At 32.5% G+C, this 23,676-nt stretch overlaps 1 protein-coding gene across 1 annotated transcript in view; it reads left to right on the top strand.

Moving 5' to 3' along the window:
• LOC138326688 (glutamate receptor 4-like) overlaps positions 1-23,676 on the top strand; it is a 136,624-nt gene that overhangs the window by 66,254 nt on the left and 46,694 nt on the right. The window lies entirely within an intron of this gene.

Here is a 23,676-nt window from a genome sequence, read left to right on the forward strand (position 1 = left end):
TTCATAGTTTAAAATGCGCATTTTAAAAATAAAATCCTGGTGTTTGCCTTATTGGCACTAAAACCAGTCTGCTTTCTGAAAATGAACAAATGAAAAGCAGTAATTTTGCTTATGGCTTGAGTTTGTATAGCATAAAAGCCTTATCCGACATGAGTGTATTATTACAAGTGATAAACCAGTATTACACCATTTTGGTATGAGAGAAAAAGGCTAATAACGCATTTAGATATATTTTCTTTAATCTATCATTTCATACAATTCATGAAAACTTAATTACTCATTAAAAAGTCATAAATAACGACACATTAAAATTAATGATACCGAAGACAAAGTTAATACCAAACTTACTATAAATCATAGATAATTCTGGGCTTATTCACCAATACGTAATAAATGGTTGGAATGGCAATATATGGTCATGATATATCGAGACTAATCTGTGTGTTTCCGATAAGGGAGACAATTTAGGGTGCATTTTATTCGAACGGTGTATTCGATAACAACCATTAACATTAGCTAGTATTAGATTAATTTATTGGTGAATGATGAATGTAATTAAAAGAGACTGCATAGTTCAAAACTAAACTTACGATTTGTTGATCTTCCGCCTACGAAGGATAATTTCAGTGATAATAAGACAAGTCATATACTCAATAGAGATTATGATTGATAATTATTGTCTTAGAACCGGTTCCCATTAATATCGGTTTAAATCCTATTAGTGCGTACTTTTATGCCAACACAACAGCTTCTGCCAAAAAGCTGTTGATTACAGTTGAAATTCCACCCAATATTCAAGTAAACAAGATGTTATCAATTTTAACTCTATGGGCCAAAGAAGTATTATTAACAATTGTATTCTAGCTAATGTGAGATTTATCTGATGAAAGGGCAGATCAAAATCAAATTAAAGCTTATCTAAAAATTTAGAATTAATTTTGAAATGCCTTTCATCAGATAAAAAAAGCCTTTGGCTATCGCAGCTAATTTTAGCGACTGACCAAAGGGATCATCTAGATAATACGTATCGCTATTGTCCCAATAGTTTACCTGTATGTTCTTTATGTGTTTATTGTTTGTTGTTTATATCTTTAAGATTTGTGACGTCCTCAATATGTAATTTCATTTGTTCTTTTTTTGTGTCTTGATCAAGGGGCAGATTGCCTTGAAAATTCGACATACTGTTGAAATTACTTTCACGACCCACAATTATAAGTCTATGTAATAGAATAAAACATAAGCTCGCCCGGAATTGTAACCCCATTATCATTTTTAAAACAAATTGTAAAAGATTTAAAAATATGCGTTAATTGATTACAAAACTGTATCCCCGCCATCAGTGATATCCCAGCATAGCAACAATGTGTTTTATTATTCGACAACAGGTTAAAGAGGAGAAAGATATGGTGACACATTTTTACAATCGTGCTATTTTAGGTTGTCTGACTGTAACTTGACTTGCCGGGACAATCTTGGTGACATGTCGAGTAATGACATGATTAGTTAAGATATTTATGTCGACATAGGTTAAACATATTATTGAGGCTTACAATCATGTACCTTGTCGAAATAAGCTTTTCAAGATGGAGTTATCATCACGACATAAATATCTTAAAAAGTCGCTTTTAAACTCGTCTGGTCAACATAACTATTTTGGCATAGTCGACTTGGAGTAACGCGACCTACAATGACAGAAATATATATGCAATCACCAGAGTACTTAGAGAAAAAACCATCGATTACGGCTATTTGGGGGACACGGAATCTTTACATTGTTGCCCTCACACAAAGCATTGGGCAAAACATACGCTGTAAACAGCAAAATGAAACTTTGTTTTATGACACATATTCAGGAAATCATGTATTTGTTTTGTGTTGTAGCCTCAACATAGATATTCTGACATTATGATTGTTGTTTTACAAAAAGGAAACTTTTTTTATTGTTGTTTCGAAAAGGTAGTGGGCCATGAATGATATTAGGTAGTTTATTTCATTTGATTCTGATATATATTCTCATACTACTTACATTATATATTAAGGGATATTTTGTGTCAAAGTTGATGTTTACATGATAAATGTGCCTGGCATATTAATGTTATCTGCGACAAAGGAACGGATATTGCAAGCATTTGATTTGCGATTTATATAAAGTTGTTTATTTCTATACGATGTAAAAGGATGCTGGTAAACTATTTAGTTCCATTTTACAGCAACGATGCTAAGCCGATTACCAATTATGTGAAACTATCTCAAACGATGATTTGTATGTGGCCAAGACTTGTATGTGGTCAAGAAGTTATTAGAGCGTAAAGATGAATGTCCATCCGGAGAAGATAGCCTTATTAGAGATAGAATGGATATCACGGTATTAAATTGAACAGATAATGGTCGTATTAAGCATTAATATGTCATTTACGAGAACTATCATAACTGGCCTATTTATCTCCCAAAAGTACAGTAAAATGCCAAACTATCCGTAAAGAAATTGGATAGGCTGATAGTAATAGATTAATGTAGATCATAACTAAAATCATTATCAAAAAAAATGAGATCATCATAGGATAATGATATATTTAATCAGTTAGGGCTATTTATAATCATATTTTTGTTATTTGATATCTGACGTTTAATATTTAAGCTGACAGTGCAAGAAAAAAACATGCATTTAAGATTTTAAAAAAAATGAAAACTGTTTCTGAGACATCCCCCAGTTATAAGCGCGTTGCAAAACTAGTAGAGAGAGGGAATAGGTATGGTGTCATGTCCCTGTGCTAGCTGGCTGTCGTGTATAATGTCATTGTATCGAGCGCCTGTGTAGTGTTCCGCCTTTTAATGGTCAATCGTGCATGTATTGTTACTTTCGGGTATATAGAGGGGTGTTCTGTCAATTTCAGCGCGGTATGTATACAGCCAATCTGAACGTCTTCATTTTACAAATCTGTAATTGTAAAATGGTGTATAAAAACAGTGGCATACTTCAGAAAAAAATCATACTTGCCATGATATTAGAATTAAACGTTAAATTATCGACTTGATTTGTATTTGTAGACTTTTTTGTCTTAGTCTTAAGCTATATATTCCTGTGCTATTTCTCAGCGTTATAAGTGTAAATATTTAATACAAATACTATACTAGATCATTCAATTTCATCATTTTCTTATAATTCCTGACTTATTTTAGTTTTCAGAGTTAGATTAATATACACTTTGTAAAGCATCTGTACTAGAATTGTCAAATTTACAGTTTCTTAGTGATCATATACTTGACTGTCTTCAAGGTTTCAAGGATGAGAATCTTCCTCTTTAATTCAGAAGATTTCCTCAGAGAAACAAATGATGTCATATATGATCTGAAATATCATAATATGACACTTTTAAACACTTAGTGGAGGTTTCTCTTAAAAACCAAGATGTTTCCTCCCTTTGTTGATAGGATCAGTCTCTATTTTCATCTGTTTTCTGTGATATAAGTAAGGCTTTTGATCGAGTAAGGCATTTAAGCTTATCTGACAGAAAACAACGCGTAATCATAAACGATAATCAATTAATCCAATGGAAAACCGATACATGCTGGAGTATCGCAAGGTTCAGTACTTCGTCTTTTCTTTTCCTATTGTTTATAAATGACTTAACAAATAATTTAATGTCTTATGTTAAACTATTTGCCGATGACACATCTCTGTATTGATATTGATGATGACATTTTACTGACAATAACACATGCAGAGTTCTTGAATGATTATCTATCATCAATTTCTTCATGGGCTGATCAATCGATGGCTAATTCTTTTTAATTCAAATAAAACAACATCCTTAACATTTGCAAGGAAACTTACAAATCTTCACCCACCACTAACGTTTAATAACCACCAAATATCACAACATGATGACACTTCTAGGTTTAACATTTAACAAAAAAAAGTATCAATGTTGGATCACATCTTTAATATTTGTGAAAAGGCTTCATAAAAACAGAACTTATTTTAAAGAACTTTGGCACATAAACCTTCTTCTTACATAAATATCCTGGAGACCTGATAAGCATTCACAGAATGAGATATGTATGTTGATGTTGTAACGCACGAAAACACGTGTTTTATTTAGTTTGGTCCTAAAACTACGGTGGCTGGGAGCGGACATGAAATAAATAAAATTATTGCGTGGGAACGAAATATTATTGCGTCATGTTGTGATCATATAAAGTATATCAACATGACAGAAAATTGCAGAAAACCACCAACTTAAAGTTTATTCTGCAGCTTTTATTTTATTATTTTACATAACAGTTGATATACAATTAATCTTTTCAAAGATCAAAACCGAATATTTACCTTCAGCCACAAAACGTATATGTGTTTGAAAGCAAAGTAAAAAATCTTGTCGAAAATGACTCTACAGTTCGTGATATTGTCCAGTCCGTAGTTAAAACATCTGTGTCAAATGTCATTGACTCCAAAATAACTCATTGTATGAATAAAGAAGTAGATTCCTTACAGCGACAAATTCAGAGTCAAAACTCCAAAATATTGCTGCTTACAGAACAAATCGCTAAACTAGAGTCCGGGCAACAGGAACAATATTCGCGTAGAAGGTGTTTAAAGTTCATCAACTTACCTGTTACTGAATTCGAGGACACGCATACTTTTGACCCTCTAAAGGCTATTCAAAAAGTATGTCGCGATAAATTGAACATTGTTATTGATGACACCCAAGTTTCTCGCTGTCACATTTTGGGCTCTATCTCCACGGAACGCAAGGTCACTGCCATTTGTGCGTTTTGTCCGTTATACTGATCGCCAAAGGGTCTTCGAGGCAAAGGCAAAGTTAAAAGGAAATCTTGACAAAACTCTGGTAGTTGAGGCCCTGACAAAACACCGCAAATGCCTTGTAAATGTTCTAAACAAGAACCGCTATCTAAACAACATCCATGCGTTCTGGACCAGGGATGGCCAAATCTACGCCAAGAAAACCCAGGACAGTAATTCTAGAATTATGGTTCGAAATGACGAGGATCTCATTACGCTTGGTTGTGTTATCGACAACCGAACTCCGACTAACGGTGGTAGTCAATAAACACTCCAAAATTTCTCTAAGATAAACTAGACTCAAAACACCTTCATGTTTAACTGTCTATGTTCAGTGGTTTTTTTCTGATTTAGGATTCTATTGTTCTAAAACTAGCCCTTTTTCATGGCAAAAACCACTTATCGAAAATGTCACTAAATTATATGTATTTAATATATAAACTGTCATAAATTTGATTTACCAAACTATAGTGAAACATACTGTAAAAATGTCAAGTGTTCCCAATCAGAATATGTGTTTTTTAAAAGCATTATTTGGAATGTTCCCAATCATAGTTTTTGCATGTTTTCCCTGCCAAAATGTAGAGTGTTATGGAGTGGCAACCACGGTCTTAATTTGTAACTTTCAAAATGTGACAAATTTATGACAGTGTTTCAAAATAAAATATGAAGTTTTCTGGTGAAATATAAAGCTCTCCTTGGCACAAATTACTGAAATGTATAGATATATGCATTTTAAAATTGTATGTAAATTGAGAAATATTCCATATAAAAACTGGGCTTTCTTTCATCATGTAAATTTTCACTAATAAGTTTTTTAACAATGTATACTGCAACGTATAGTAAATTATCCCTGTAATTCAGGGATTTTTTTCCCGTATAAAATAGTTAAAGTATGTTGCAGTATCATTGGGATGTTGTTCTTTTTTTTATTCTTTATCTGAAAGAGTTCTAAACATATTAAGTAGTGCATAGCATTTTTTTTTTTTTTTTTTTTTTTTTTTTTTTTTGTGAAGAGTTTAACCTTAAAAGGCTTAGCTATAAATTTCTGAACCTCTCAACTCACAAATGCATTTATAGCAAAATTTGACTATCTAAAAAATGTACATATTGTAATTGTTTTGTAAATATATGACATATATAATGTATCTTTTGAACGTTTTGCCTTTATTTCTTGCTTTGTTTAAGTTGTTTTTGAACATTTTATTGTTTTTTTGCTATTGCTACACATATACTTACCATATTATTATAAATTTTCTGAAACAGCCGATCTAAACCCTAGTTTTCATAATTAACTAAACCTGTCTAAAAATGTGTCTTCTGTTGTTTTCTTTTGTTTCTGTCCTTATTTTTCCTTCTCTGCTTCTATCACTTTTCTCTAAATCTATCACCTGTCAGTCCGTCTCCCCCCTTTCCCACTTTGACAATGAGATATCGAAATACATATACATGTACTCTGTGAAATATAGAATTACTTCTGGCAACCTCCAAATATGTATGTTTTCCCATTTTTATCTCCCATAATAGGTAGTTGTATTAATACCTGGAGGTGTGCCATTGGTGTTTTTTACTTAAGAACGCATTCTTCTTGTGTATACAAAAGGTTACATGTTTTAAGCGATAATGACGAGACAGATTCCTTTTATGTAATGTTCAAAACTGCTTTGTATTCCAGTGTATTTAACTTGTTTGCAAGCATTACTTCGAAAAGATAACATTGCCATTTTATTAGTAATAAAGTTTTTATTGTTTTACACATATGATTTACATGGTAAATCCGGTATAGACATAGATGTACGCAAACGCGAACATCTTTCATAAGGAATTTTGATAAATTATCGTTACGTGAAAAACTCGATATGTTTGTTAATTAATTTTGTTCTATCTCTGGTTCTTAATACTGATTTTTTATCTATTCTTATTCTACTTATATTAACACATATGGACGTTGAGTCTAATCCTGGCCCTGGCGTTGGCGAGCTCTCCGTTTTCCATCTGAATGTTAGAAGTATCCGAAACAAATTAGATTATATTGAAGATGTAGCTGGGGAATATGATATCTTGTGCTTTACTGAAAGCCATCTTGATGAAAACGTCTGTACCGATGATATTCTTTTATCGGGTTTCCATGCACCACCTAGACTGGATAGAAACAGGGCGGGGGGTGGAGTCATTGTTTACGTCAATAGTCTATTGAAAGTTGACCGTCTAGATCATCTTGAACACCCGGGTGATGAAGTTATTTGGATACGAGTTATCTTGCAACATACCAAATTTATTTTATGTACTATTTATAGATTTGAAGTTTCAGTTGCGGCTTTTTGGGAAAATTTACGAACCTCTATAGAAAATGCTCTAGATATTTCACCTAACATTATTATTACTGGTAATGTTAATGTTGATTTGCTCAATGTTGGACCAAACCATATTCTTTTGGATATTATGAGTACTTTCAGTTTAACAAATGTAATCAATGAACCTACACGGATAGGTCAGACTTGATCAAGTTTGCTTGACCTAATTCTTTTAAGTCAGTCTATATCTTGTATTGATTCTTCTGTAATAAATATTGATAGATCGATAAGCGATCATGAAGGTTGTATTGTCAGTGTTACTTTGCCATGCGCTTTTAAATCTGTTTATAAGAGAAAAATTTGGTTTTATAAAAGAGCCGATTATGTCAAGTTAAATAATCTTATATCGCAATACGACTGGAGTGAATCGTTGCTTGGTAGTGGGTCTGTAAACTTTTACTAATGTATTTTTAAATTTCATTAAAGAGTGTATACTCTCTAAAGAAGTTACAATTAGGCCATCCGATAAACCCTGGATGACTTCTGAGCTCAGAACTAATCTAAGAATCCGGGACAGGTTACATAAAATAGCTAGAAAATCTAAGCGTTTTCAGGATATTCTCAATTTTAAAAGACAACGAAACAAAGTAAACAATATGAAAAAGTATTGTCGTTTAAACTTTTATGAAAATGTGCATGGTATAATTGATAAATATTTTACTACTGACCCAAAAGCTTATTGGAAGTTAATCAAACGTTTACTTAACTCTAACGGAACTTCACAAATTATACCAACTCTTGCAGATCCTGTTACGGATAATATAGTTACGAGTGATGATGAGAAATCAAATTTATTAAATGAGTACTTTTGCAGCATTACTCGTATAAATGAACAAGACGCTCAGATCCCAAATATTACACTGAAAACAAATAAAAGTTTAAATTCTATACAGTTAAATCACTCTGAAATCAAAGATGTACTGCAAATATTAAAGCTCGGCAAGGCCTCGGGTCATGATGGTATCAGTCACCATATGTTAAAACATGTTTGTAATACTATTAGTAAACCACTCGAGATACTTTTCAATATGTCTTTGTCATCTGGCATTTATCCGAAACTTTGGAAAATGGCAATTGTTATGCCTTTATTTTAAAAAAAGGTGATAGACATTCCGTAACAAATTATCTTCCAATATCTCTTTTGTCCACTGTTGGTAAAGTTTTTGAACGTGTTATTTTTAAACATATATTTAATTATTTAATGGAAAATTCATTATTTTATAAATACCAATCTGGTTTCCTCCCAGGACATTCCACTGTTTATCAATTAATTGAAATATACCATAACATTTGTTTATCCCTCGAAGAAAGAAAACATACATGTATTATCTTTTGTGACATTTCAAAGGCTTTTGACAGGGTGTGGCATTCTGGGTTATATGTAAAGTTAAAGTCCTATGGAATTGGAGGCGAATTACTAGTTTGGTTAAAGGACTACCTAAGTCAAAGAAAGCAAAAGGTATGTGTTAATGATACCTTTTCAAGGTTGGGAAATATTGATGCTGGGGTTCCACAAGGTTCCATTATATAGGCCTTCTATTATTTTTGATATACATAAATGATATTGCAGATGTTTTTGACTCCGTATCGCGTCTTTTTGCAGATGATACCTCTCTTCAATGTTCTTCCTCTTCTTGTCTCGAAATTCAAACAACTTTAAACAAAGATCTTGAATCATTAAACACCTGGGCAAAAACATGGCTAGTGTCTTTTAATCCAGATAAAACCGATGTTCTTTTTATTTCTAACAGTAATGAAATAAATGAATAATTAGAATTAGAATTTAATGGTAATATTTTAGACTTTATCGACCGTCATAGGCATTTGGGTGTGGTATTCAATTCTAGTGCCAAATGGGGAGATCACAAGGAAGCAATATATTCTTCAGTAATGAAAAAGTTAAATGTGTTTAGAAAATTGAAAACGTGACGCTTTGCTCAGAATTTATCGCGCTTTTATTTTACCTGTATTAGAATACGCATGTGAATTATGGGATGGTTTTTCAAACTCAGACTCGGAAAAATAAGAAAAAGTTCAAAAGGAAGCTGCTAGAATAATAACCGGTCTTCCCTCTTATGCAAGTATCGATTCTCTATATTTTGAAACTGGTTTAGAATCTCTATCTTCTAGAAGAAAAAGGAAAAAACTTCATCTTCTCTACAAAATGCGCACAAATCAAACTCCTGATTTTCTTACTTCTCTACTTCCTTCTACCGTTCAAGATCAAGCTGCCTATCCATTAAGAAATAGAGATGACTATAGAATTCCGTATTTCAGACTTTCATCTACAAACACTTCTTTTCTACCTTCTACTCTTCGCTCTTGGAATAACTTAGAAAACTCTGTTAAGTCAGCAATATCATTGAGCCTTTTTAGAAATTCACTAAAACCGGTTTTAGAATCTTCTCCTTCTTACTTTGGCATTGGTGACCGGAAGTTAAATATATTGCATACAAAACTTAGACACCAATGTAGTTCCCTAAATTACGATTTGTTCAGGATAAACCTTGTGGAAACTCCATGCTGTTACTGTGGACATATTTGTGAGAGTGTACATCACTTTTTTCGAATGTAAAAATGATAAAAGGAAAGGAATTTGCTATTGGAAAGCCTAAATAATATGAATTATTTTCCATCGCAAGATAGATTTGAAAATTGTTCCGTTGATGAAACTTGTGAAATTTTCACCGACTCTTTTCTAAACTTGGCTAATACGTGTATACCCAGTAAAATAGTAACTATCAGGAAAGATGACAAACCATGGTTCAACTCTGAATTACGTACTGAAATTATAAAAAGAGATTGTTTGCATAAAAAAGCACGTAGCCCTAATAGTCCAGGTGACATCTTGAGATTTAAAAACGAAACCGGGTTAACAATATGAAAAAAAATTACTAAAGTATCTTTTTTGAAAATATTAATGGAATTATTGACAATTTTGCTGTACACGATTCAAAATCATATTGGAAATTGATGCATCGTCTAATTGGAAAATCTGCTTTATCAGAATCTATTCCCCAATTATATGATAGTGGCAATGGTACATTAGTGTACGATAACAAGAAAAAAACTGATTTACTGAATTCATTTTTGTTCCATATCTGAAATTGTTGATGAACTATGTAACACACCAAATTTCCATCGAGATGTCAAAATACCATCGAAACTGTAATATTTTCTTTTTTCGTGGATTACTTAAAAAAACTATTTTCTTATGGCTTCAGGGGAAATATTTATAATTGGATAAAGGATTATATAAGTGATAGAAATCAAATTGTTGTTATTGGCGACTTGTAATCAAATTCTGGTTATTTAAAAGCTGGTGTTCCTCAAGGGTCGGATCTTGAACCATTGTTATTTTTTATTTTCATAACCGATACATCTGAAAATTTGTTTTCCTTATCAAGAATGTTTGCTGACGACACCTCTCTCGCGTATTCTTCAAATAACATCCAAGATATTGAACAACACATAAATCATGATTTATCAATTTTAGAGCGCTGGTCAAGGGAATGGAAAGTAAATTTTATTCCTAATAAAACTGAAGTAGATTTATTTAACGGTTATCTTGCAAAATTAGATATTAATTTGCATTTTGATAACGCGATCTTGACTAACAGTGGTTTATACAAACACTTGGGTATAACTTTGAATGAAAATATGAAATGGGAAACGCATATAACAAATATAGCTAACTCCGCCTTACGGCATTTGTCAGTTTTGCGTAAGTTGAAATTTACATTAAAAGGGGTAACATTGTCTAAATTATATATTGTATTTATTATACCCTTATTGGAATATGCGAGTGAGGTTTGGGATGATGTACCAATTTAGATTCAGAAAACCTAGAAAAAATACAATTAGAAGCTGCCAGAATAGTTACAGGTTTTACCTCTTTCGCAAGTAGAAATTCATTATATATGGAAACTGGTTGGGACACATTATCTGAAAGACGTAAGCAGAAAAAATTATTATTATTTCATAAAATTCATCATAATTTAGCTCCTTCTTATTTACATGATTTTTTACCTGATAGGGTTAATGAAAGTACCATTTATAACTTAAGAAATAATCATGATTATGTATCACCTAGGTGTCGCCTAGTGCTATTTGAAAAATTGTTTCTTCCCAGTACGGTGAAACTTTGGAATTCATTAGATTTGGCAGTAAGATCTTCAGAAACTGTTTCAAAATGTAAAACCCAAATTTAACGGAATAAAACTGTAGCAAGACGGTCAGTTGGTAATAGAACACTTGATATTATGCATACAAGACTTCGTCATGGTTGTAGTGCGTTAAATGCTGACTTATTCAAAGTTAATTTAGTTTTATCACCATCTTGTCGTTGTTTATTTCCTATAGAAAATGCATATCATAATTTTTTTCCAATGTGACCAATTCAATGACCACCGTGTAGATTTGTCTTTGTATAATACGAATTTTAATTTGAAGTTGATAATTTATGTTTCTGATACACTCAGTCCGAAAGATAATGAAAGCATACGCATGACAATCCAAGAATATATAAGAAATACTAATCGTTTTGTTTGATTTAACAACATTCACTGGTTGCTTAATGATAATTGCTGGTATTTCATCGTCAAAATTTGTTTCAAGATATATATAAAAAAAAAATTCTAAAGAACATTAATGCCAAAATGTATTTGTAAGATATTTATTGCAAAAATCATTATTATTATATATTATTTTAGATTGTTTAAAAAATAATGTTCAATTGTACGGAATTAGTCACGTCATGAATGTCAAATGTTAAAACATTTTTAGATGTAGTTATAAAACGTGGGTGCTGGTATGGCTAAACAAATCAAATGTGACTATCAATAATTGTTCATGTTTGTTCTCTTTTCTTTCTTTCTTTTACATATAATTTGATATACAATTATTAATGCTGCTATTGTTTGTTTTCTTATGTAACATCATATACATTTTTGTATGGTAAAGGCAATTCTAAGTTGTATAACTTGTGCTAATTCCTTTTGACTTTGTTCAAATAAAATATGTTTAAACTAAACTAAACTTAACGTAAAACTCTGACCAATTTCTTTGTGTTTAAGGGGGGAAATATAGTAATAAATAAACCGACAATTTGTCGATTTTCATTTACGCGTGTTCCATCTATTCAGTTCTCTATCCGTTTCGAATCAATTTCTCTCCAGATCGTTGTGAATTTCAGCTAGAATCTTCCTGACCTTTGCCGCTGCTGCTCAGCAAGCTGACCGCGGGAGAGCATCCGCCGTAATAATCGAGCCCAGTCTATTCATCATAAGGACGACTGTGTGAACGATATCACAAGTTATGTTTATGTACTCAAAGGATCATCAGTCGGGAATAGATATAAATCGATTTTTAGAGGACGTACAAGTTAATTATAGACAGAGGCGCTCGGGCAGGTTGTGCGAATCATCAATTACTCTGATTGTACGCGGAAGTTGAATCCTTTGATCTAGTGTCGAGCAATGTTTTCCTAACGGAAGACTTGTTCGATACATAGAGTAAATTGTCTATTAAGATGTAGCTCCATTCTCAATGGTTCCGCCTGTTTCGTTAATAATCCGGTATCTCTCTTTTAATCTTTATTGATAAAACAACAAAAGTATCTAATCATGATAGTAATCGTTCAAATTATTGTGTATTAAATATTATATATTAATATTTTCTTTAATTTCGTCATGAAATAGATTAATCAATCAAATGATTTGATTTTTGTTAAAATTGAATAATTTCACAATAATACAGTAACTCATATCTATAAGGTTTGCTATGAACTTGACAGTCTGCCTCATGCCTTCAGAGGCAATCCGCTTAGTTTTCTGTTTCGGATTATAAAAGAAGTGATGTCAATTTTGGTCTCGATGGCCCTCACCGATGACGCTTTTAACATATACCTTAGGGTAAGGTGAACATAATATGACAATATAATCACATCATGAATACAATACTAAGGTCAGATCAGAGACCATTTAGAGTTATGAGGGGTTTAACTTGGAGTTGAAATTTCTGTTTCAATTTCAACAAAACTATGGAGGATATTTGTAATTCCTTCTAAATTATCATACATTTATATGCCGAGGTAAATAAAAATGAATGAAAATATAACCTATTATCTAAAAGGAGGTGACAGTGATCTAATTTTGTAAACTGTCGATATAATATTATGGAATATTTTGCGTAATCCACAAGGTTCGGTTTGATGCTATCCTTTCCCATCACGTCGTAATTTCATTTTGGACCGGGGTAGTTTCTTCTTATAGACAGTTATTGCTGTGTTTAGTATTTTTCAATCTCTTCACCATGTTTGAGTTTTGATTATCTTTACAATCTTATAGTTCAATAATCTACAAATTGATTGACCAAGGTGCGATTCTGTAACATCATCTAGGGGATAAGCATGGCTTTGGTGGACAATGTCTGGGATTTTCTTTCCATATTTGAATTTAATCGAGAGAACACGTTATTGAACAGACATTATAAGCCAGGCATAGACATTCAAAACACGTAATGCCACCATCACACGTCTTTAACAACATTTGGCCCTCGATACGTTAACCTCAAAACGTTTTAAATTGTAATATTGATCACACATTCACAGTACATGTGAATAACATTTTCAATTACGAAATGTTCATCTCTTTCTATCGATAAACGCATAATTTCTGGATTGTTAAGATTTCTGTTTTTGATTCCAAAGGAAATCGGTTTATGTGCAATTAATCCAATCCTATGACAAAAGTATAAGCATGTGCATTGTGCATCAAGAGGATATATGGAGATATCGCTCTCAAGCTGACACGTCATCAAAGCAAATCACTGGAAGAGATAACACACGTGTATTTCCATGAAAATCATAAATTTGTATTCATGGGATTTCTTTAGCAACAAAGTAATGATTAACTGGTTTTATCATGAAATAGATCTCTCGTGAAAGTAATAGGAGATATTACCTGTTATAAATAGATCTCCTGTGAATGTAATAGGAGATATTAACTAATATAAATAGGTATCTCGTGAATGTAATAGGAGGTATTAGCTGTTATAAATAGATCTCCTGTGAATGTAATAGGCGGTATTAGCTGTTATAAATAGATCTCTCGTGAATGTAATAGGAGGTATTAGCTGTTATAAATAGGTATCTCGTGAATGTAATAGGAGGTATTAGCTGTTATAAATAGGTATCTCGTGAATGTAATAGGAGGTATTAGCTGTTATAAATAGGTATCTCGTGAATGTAATAGGAGGTATTAGCTGTTATAAATAGGTATCTCGTGAATGTAATAGGAGGTATTAGCTGTTATAAATAGATCTCTCGTGAATGTAATAGGAGGTATTAGCTGTTATAAATAGATATCTCGTGAATGTAATAGGAGGTATTAGCTGTTATAAATAGATCTCTCGTGAATGTAATAGGAGGTATTAGCTGTTATAAATAGGTATCTCGTGAATGTAATAGGAGGTATTAGCTGTTATAAATAGATCTCTCGTGAATGTAATAGAAGGTATTAGCTGTTATAAATAGGTATCTCGTGAATGTAATAGGCGGTATTAGCTGTTATAAATAGATATCTCGTGAATGTAATAGGAGGTATTAGCTGTTATAAATAGGTATCTCGTGAATGTAATAGGAGGTATTAACTGTTATAAATAGATCTCTCGTGAATGTAATAGGAGGTATTAGCTGTTATAAATAGATCTCTCGTGAATGTAATAGGCGGTATTAGCTGTTATAAATAGATCTCTCGTGAATGTAATAGGAGGTATTAGCTGTTATAAATAGATCTCTCGTGAATGTAATAGGAGGTATTAGCTGTTATAAATAGGTATCTCGTGAATGTAATAGGCGGTATTAGCTGTTATAAATAGATATCTCGTGAATGTAATAGGAGGTATTAGCTGTTATAAATAGATATCTCGTGAATGTAATAGGAGGTATTAGCTGTTATAAATAGGTATCTCGTGAATGTAATAGGAGGTATTAACTGTTATAAATAGATCTCTCGTGAATGTAATAGGAGGTATTAGCTGTTATAAATAGATCTCTCGTGAATGTAATAGGAGGTATTAGTGTTATAAATAGATCTCTCGTGAATGTAATAGGAGGTATTAGCTGTTATAAATAGATCTCTCGTGAATGTAATAGGAGATTAGCTGTTATAAATAGATCTCTCGTGAATGTAATAGGAGGTATTAGCTGTTATAAATAGATCTCTCGTGAATGTAATAGGAGGTATTAGCTGTTATAAATATTTCTCTCGTGAATGTAATAGGCGGTATTAGCTGTTATAGATAGATCTCTCGTGAATGTAATAGGAGGTATTAGCTGTTAAAATTATTCTGTTATAAATAGATCTCTCTAATAATGAGTATGTAATAGGAGGTATTAGCTGTTATAAATAGATATCTCGTGAATTTAATAGGAGGTATTAGCTGTTATAAATAGGTATCTCGTGAATGTAATAGGAGGTATTAGCTGTTATAAATAGATCTCTCGTGAATGTAATAGGCGGTATTAGCTGTTATAAATAGATCTCTCGTGAATGTAATAGGCGGTATTAGCTGTTATAAATAGATCTCTCGTGAATGTAATAGGAGGTATTAGCTGTTATAAATAGATCTCTCGTGAATGTAATAGGCGGTATTAGCTGTTATAAATAGATCTTCTCGTGAATGTAATAGGAGGTATTAGCTGTTATAAATAGATCTCTCGTGAATTTAATAGGCGGTATTAGCTGTTATAAATAGATCTCTCGTGAATGTAATAGGAGGTATTAGCTGTTATAAATAGATCTCTCGTGAATGTAATAGGAGGTATTAGCTGTTATAAATAGATCTCTCGTGAATGTAATAGGCGGTATTAGCTGTTATAAATAGATCTCTCGTGAATGTAATAGGAGGTATTAGCTGTTATAAATAGATCTCTCGTGAATGTAATGTGATGTAATAGGAGGTATTAGCTGTTATAAATAGATCTCTCGTGAATGTAATAGGCGGTATTAGCTGTTATAAATAGATCTCTCGTGAATGTAATAGGCGGTATTAGCTGTTATAAATAGATCTCTCGTGAATGTAATAGGAGGTATTAGCTGTTATAAATAGATCTCTCGTGAATGTAATAGGCGGTATTAGCTGTTATAAATAGATCTCTCGTGAATGTAATAGGAGGTATTAGCTGTTATAAATAGGTATCTCGTGAATGTAGTAATAGGAGTAATAGGAGGCATTAGCTGTTATAAATAGATCTCTCGTGAATGTAATAGGAGGTATTAGCTGTTATAAATAGATCTCTCGTGAATGTAATAGGAGATATTAACTGTTATAAATAGGTATCTCGTGAATGTAATAGGAGGTATTAGCTGTTATAAATAGGTATCTCGTGAATGTAATAGGCGGTATTAGCTGTTATAAATAGATCTCTCGTGAATGTAATAGGCGGTATTAGCTGTTATAAATAGATCTCTCGTGAATGTAATAGGCGGTATTAGCTGTTATAAATAGATCTCTCGTGAATGTAATAGGCGGTATTAGCTGTTATAAATAGGTATCTCGTGAAAGTAATAGGAGGCATTAGCTGTTATAAATAGATCTCTCGTGAATGTAATAGGAGGTATTAACTGTTATTTTCAAATTTAAAAAAATAAAATGTAATTTTGAATATTTTTTCCAACGATTCTCCGTTTTGTCACATGTAGCGTCTCTTCATTCAACACGTATAATGAGGGCTCCACTCCTCCCGTATTCTCTCAGTAACGACTTAGCGTGCCGCCCGTTTTTCACGTTGCCTCTCACTACCGAAATTAAATCAAAATAATTTAAACTCGATTTCCAAGAAAAATAAATTAGGTTTACTGAATGCGGTTTTGCGTGATCCTGTGCATAGAAGTCATTAAATTTAATTAAGCTAAATGTATTTAATTTAATTTACATAATTGACAATAATTAGTCTGATACTAGTCAGACTCAACAATAACAAACAGGGCTTGTTGAGGGGGAAGATTAAGTATCTTAATTTTGGGGAAGTTTTAACGTTTTTTTCTCTTCTGTACTGCGCCGATATTATTACCCTCATCGCTGCCATATTAGATTCAATTACTTTTACGGAAAGATTAAACCCATTTTTAATGAAAAAGTTAAGTTCATACCCCTATAACTGTCAGATATGTTGATAACGCCGCTATTGAAAATGATTCTTCCTTATTATATCGCTACCGCCGCTACCTTTAGCTGTTATACCCAAAGTGACACCCTTAGCTCCATATCTAAATGTCATGAAGGTATCGAACGCTAAAGGTGTCCCTATCACCCGTTTGTATAATTAAAAATGATTAAAATTAAACAACAATTATAATGCCACATCTCTTCTCACTACCTTCGTTTCAGCTTTTTGATAATACGCCTATAATGTGTCATTGATGATAGATTACCTGTCAATTTTCTGATTGACGTTAGAAACATTCAACCTCTGAATATAAGGTGATATTGAGGGGTATTTTACTTACAATCAAATCTGTTATCATTCTTATTTTAGCGGTAGTTCTATTTTAGCACTTTTTGTGCTGTCTTTAAAGCGCTAATTCGTGTACAGCGTTAAATTTGGTAAATTTGGTTTCCGATAATGCACCACCAATTTGCTCTAATTCATATCCGTGCTAATTAACCATAAGTTACTGTTGATAGGTAACTATTACCCGTGCTAATTAATCATAAGTCACTGTTGATAGGTTACTATTACTCGTGCTAATTATTCATAAGTTACTGTTCGTAGGTTACTATTACTCGTGCTAATGAATCATAAGTTACTGTTGGTAAGTTACTATTACCCGTGCTAATAAATCATAAGTTACTGTTGGTAGGTTACTATTACTCCTGCTAATAAATCATAAGTTACTGTTGATAGGTTACTGTTACCCGTGCTTATAAATCATAAGTTACTGTTGATAGGTTACTATTACCCGTGCTAATAAATCATAAGTTACTGTTGTTAGGTTACTATTACCCGTGCTAATTAACCATAAGTTACTGTTGATAGGTTACTATTACTCGTGCTAATAAATCATAAGTTACTGTTGGTAGGTTACTATTACCCGTGCTAATAAATCATAAGTTACTGTTGGTAGGTTACTATTACCCGTGCTAATAAATCATAAGTTACTGTTGTTAGGTTACTATTACTCGTGCTAATAAATCATAAGTTACTGTTGGTGGGTTACTATTACCCGTGCTGATAAATCATAAGTTACTGTTGGTAGGTTACTATTACCCGTGCTAATAAATCATAAGTTACTGTTGGTAGGTTACTATTACCCGTGCTAATTAACCATAAGTTATATTTGGTAGGTTACTATTACCCGTGCTAATAAATCATAAGTTACTGTTGTTAGGTTACTATTACTCGTGCTAATAAATCATAAGTTACTGTTGGTAGGTTACTATTACACGTGCTAATTAACCATAAGTTCCTGTTGATAGGTTACTATTACCCGTGCTAATAAATCATAAGTTACAGTTGGTAGGTTACTATTACCCGTGCTAATAAATCATAAGTTACAGTTGGTAGGTTACTATTACCCGTGCTAATTAACCATAAGTTACTGTTGATAGGTTACTATTACTCGTGCTAATAAATCATAAGTTACAGTTGGTAGGTTACTATTACCCGTGCTAATAAATCATAAGTTACAGTTGGTAGGTTACTATTACCCGTGCTAATAAATCATAAGTTACTGTTGGTAGGTTACTATTACACGTGCTAATTAACCATAAGTTCCTGTTGATAGGTTACTATTACCCGTGCTAATAAATCATAAGTTACTGTTGGTAGGTTACTATTACCCGTGCTAATAAATCATAAGTTACTGTTGGTAGGTTACTATTATCCGTGCTAATAAATCATAAGTTACTGTCGGTAGGTTACTATTACTCGTGCTAATTAACCATAAGTTCCTGTTGATAGGTTACTATTATCCGTGCTAATAAATCATACGTTACTGTCGGTAGGTTACTATTACTCGTGCTAACTAACCATAAGTTACTGTTGATAGGTTACTATTACCCGTGCTAATAAATCATAAGTTACTGTTGTTAGGTTACTATTACTCGTGCTAATAAATCATAAGTTACTGTTGGTGGGTTACTATTACCCGTGCTAATAAATCATAAGTTACTGTTGGTGGGTTACTATTACCCGTGCTAATAAATCATAAGTTACTGTTGTTAGGTTACTATTACTCGTGCTAATAAATCATAAGTTACTGTTGGTGGGTTACTATTACCCGTGCTAATAAATCATAAGTTACTGTTGTTAGGTTACTATTACCCGTGCTAATAAATCATAAGTTACTGTTGGTAGGTTACTATTACCCGTGCTAATCAACCATAAGTTATATTTGGTAGGTTACTATTACCCGTGCTAATAAATCATAAGTTACTGTTGTTAGGTTACTATTACTCGTGCTAATAAATCATAAGTTACTGTTGGAAGGTTACTATTACACGTGCTAATTAACCATAAGTTCCTGTTGATAGGTTACTATTACCCGTGCTAATGAATCATAAGTTACAGTTGGTAGGTTACTATTACCCGTGCTAATAAATCTTAAGTTACTGATGGTAGGTTACTATTACTCGTGCTAATGAATCATAAGTTACAGTTGGTAGGTTACTATTACTCGTGCTAATGAATCATAAGTTACAGTTGGTAGGTTACTATTACACGTGCTAATTAACCATAAGTTACTGTTGATAGGTTACTATTACCCGTGCTAATAAATCATAAGTTATTGTTGATAGGTTACTATTACCCGTGCTAATTAACCATAAGTTACTGTTCGTAGGTTACTATTACACGTGTTAATTAACCATAAGTTCCTGTTGATAGGTTACTATTACCCGTGCTTATAAATCATAAGTTACTGTTGGTAGGTTACTATTACCCGTGCTAATAAATCATAAGTTACTGTTGGTAGGTTACTATTATCCGTGCTAATAAATCATAAGTTACTGTCGGTAGGTTACTATTACTCGTGCTAATTAACCATAAGTTTCTGTTGATAGGTTACTATTATCCGTGCTAATAAATCATACGTTACTGTCGGTAGGTTACTATTACTCGTGCTAACTAACCATAAGTTACTGTTGATAGGTTACTATTACCCGTGCTAATAAATCATAAGTTACTGTCGGTAGGTTACTATTACTCGTGCTAACTAACCATAAGTTACTGTTGATAGGTTACTATTACCCGTGCTAATAAATCATAAGTTACTGTTGATAGGTTACTATTATCCGTGCTAATAAATCATAAGTTACTGTTGGTAGGTTACTATAATACACATTTACGCTTAAATCTGACTGTCCTAGAATTCGTACGTTTACATTAAGTGGAAATGGTATTCGTATTTTCAGGAATGGAATCTATACACAAGCTGCTGCTGTTCAAATCATTGAAATGCTGCTCAAAGCAGACATACCGACAATACATTCAAGTACACAAATAAATCTCAACTTGGACAATATATCCTTCACATCAGAATAAAGCCAAACTTGGAAAAGTGATGTCTTGCATCCATATTCGATTTTTGTTCTTAGTTGATATCTTTTCAGTACATATATAATATATTCATATTATGAAAGGGAATATACACATTGAGTTCCTAAAATCGCTTTTTGCACAAACCAATCATTTTTTATTCTTTTATAAATAGAGGAATTTAGCATTTTTTGTCTATGCCTCACTGTACCAATAAGTACGGACTAATCTGGTCATAAGATGATATACACGGTCCATATACCTGGTGCTGTAATGCGTCCATTACCATACAGCAAAGACGTATTATGGATAAAAGTCCGAGGACAAAATGGCTAAAATTCTGCGCCAAGCCTCAGTCGTAGACCAAGTCTCACATTGCGCTTATATGCATACACTAATGGCGTCTTATATTTTGATAAGTGGTGTCATAACAATATTTTGTCATAATGTCAAGTTTACCGTTGTGAATAATAATTTTGGTATTTGCTTTGACACGCAATCGTCAATCTTTCGCACCGTACCACGTCATGGATGTCTTCGACTTGTCTAAGGCATTGAAACTTTGTCTGGGAGCACAGCGCTTGATGGAATATATTTCTCTTCTGTATTTCACGATGTAAGTTTCAAGACAGCTGAAAATCGAATTAATGAACCTTTGTCGGTATCTTCCGGAGATAGTGATTGCTCAAAGAATATCCCATTTGTGATTTCAATCGATTAATACAGTGAAAGTTAGATGTGATAGCGTATTATCAAATGGTAATTTTGAAGCTTTTGGGTTTGTACTAGCACAAATTATCTGGCTATACTGTCATTAAATTGTGGTTACTTATCATTCTGATGGGATGACTGATCTTCATATCACTAATATATATCCTTAAATGGCTAAAATAGTTGTAGTCAATAATCAATTGTATTACACATGTACATAAATAGAAAATCTAGTTCAACCTTTGCTTTATTGTGTGCGTTTAGCAATAGTTTATTTGTCATAAATGTATTCTATTTTAACAAATTGTAATTGTTGGCAGACAAAGTTTGATACAAAGTCGAATGGACTAAAAGTCAAAAATTTTATACATGATATATATATGATGTATTGATATAAAAATAAACCTACTTATTTTCGCATATATTATATTTCATTACTTCCAACATATGTAAATATATAAAACATGACCAAGGTCTATTATTTATTTTGCAATTACTTTTACAGAGTTATTAGAGCAATATTTTAATTTGCGATTGAGCATTAATTTAGGAAATATTATTGGCCATGTTAAAGTGTGTTAAAACTATTGTTTGTCTTCAGGGCCCACTTTCACGAACATTTCTATTTAAGAAATTCCTTAACTTTCTCCATAGAAAAGCATTTTGTATATTTCAAGAAAGGCTCCTTCACTTAAAGATTGTTTTTTCTTTTGTAATGCTTAGGCACTGTTCATGAAACTTGGTCCTATTCGTATTCTTGACGTTGTTGATTTTTATAAACCAAACACACAAACGCTGACATAACCACTTACATCAACATATTATACCTTTAAAGAATTCCCTAACTTGTAATTCCGCAGAGGAAAACATTGCAGAAGTTAAGGGGCATACTAAGTGAAGGAGCTTTTCTCTACTTCTGTAATACTTTACTATGGGGAATATAAAGTTAGGGATATTCGTGAAATTGGGCTCTGTTCCTGCTGGAGCATAAATGGACGTCATAAATCGACTATGGAAGTGACAGATCAGATGGCGATTACAGTCCTCCATACTTATAATCAGGAATTTTGATTACTAAAAATATTGTCATCTTACCGAATCGTGCAATATGTTAAATACTAAGCACCTCTCTTAAATTATTAATTAATCTGCATATTAACGTTCAGGCTAATTGGCATATAATCAAATCAGTGAAATTTATTTCATTTTATTGTGTATCTAATTGAAAATGACAGTCAAATAGGGTTATGTGTTGTAAAGCTGACTAGACTTTCCATACTTACTTTTTCATCAGCATATTCACTTACCAGGAAATGTGTAACACATACTCATCATCATCGCATGGCTCTGTTCTGAAACCAACATTACACAATAAAGACAGTTTAGAAGGTAAGATATTATTCATATAAGACATTAGCAAGCGTAATTGTATGGTAAACGGTCAAATGCAGACATCCATAAGCAACATGATTTTCATTTTTGTGCTATTTTCGAATAAACGTGTCAAGCTGCTGATGCTTGACATTGTACATGTGATGAGCTTCAAAAGGAATGTACCAAAATGAATGGACTAGTCGATAATGCATCATCAGATTGACCCGAAGTGCATATTAGTGGTCATTTACATTGATAACGAATTTGTGCGTTTGGTAGCATATACACTTAACGTGACTTTCGATGTGAAATCTCCACAGTCTATTCGAGAACCTATCAATTTCTACACTTAATTTAAAACAAAAAAGAAACAACACCCCACCACATCATTGTTATTGTGTATATGAAAGTAAAATACAATTGCATAATTGATTGTCTGGATGGAACTTACAATTCAATCTTTATGGGGGAAGTTTTAATTACTATATTTTTATTACATAATGCATACTAATAGATATTGCATTTTGTCAGAGAGGCTGGGGTAACCGAGTGGTATAAAATGTTCTGACATATTACCACATACCCTCCAGTTTGAAGTAGGTATTCAGTGTTGAACAATTGGTTTGAACTGTCTACGATTGGGTCGGTGGTTTTTCTGCGGTACCAATGGGTTTCCTAGACCTGGTTACGTTCACTGAATCTTATAGATTTAAAACAGAGTATTAATAATATCTTTTGTTTTTGATATAAACTCAAAAGGCAATCATGAAGTAATATTTCTAATGATTTTCCTTGGTCATTCATAAATTTCGACATTCAGTAGAATTTCTATTTGGAATTCCATATTGGGCAGTTCGATGCTCTCGTGGTTAGATATTACTTACGTTCATGTT

Source organism: Argopecten irradians, chromosome 7 (assembly GCF_041381155.1).
Source record: "Argopecten irradians isolate NY chromosome 7, Ai_NY, whole genome shotgun sequence".
In the NCBI taxonomy this organism is placed as follows: domain Eukaryota; kingdom Metazoa; phylum Mollusca; class Bivalvia; order Pectinida; family Pectinidae; genus Argopecten; species Argopecten irradians.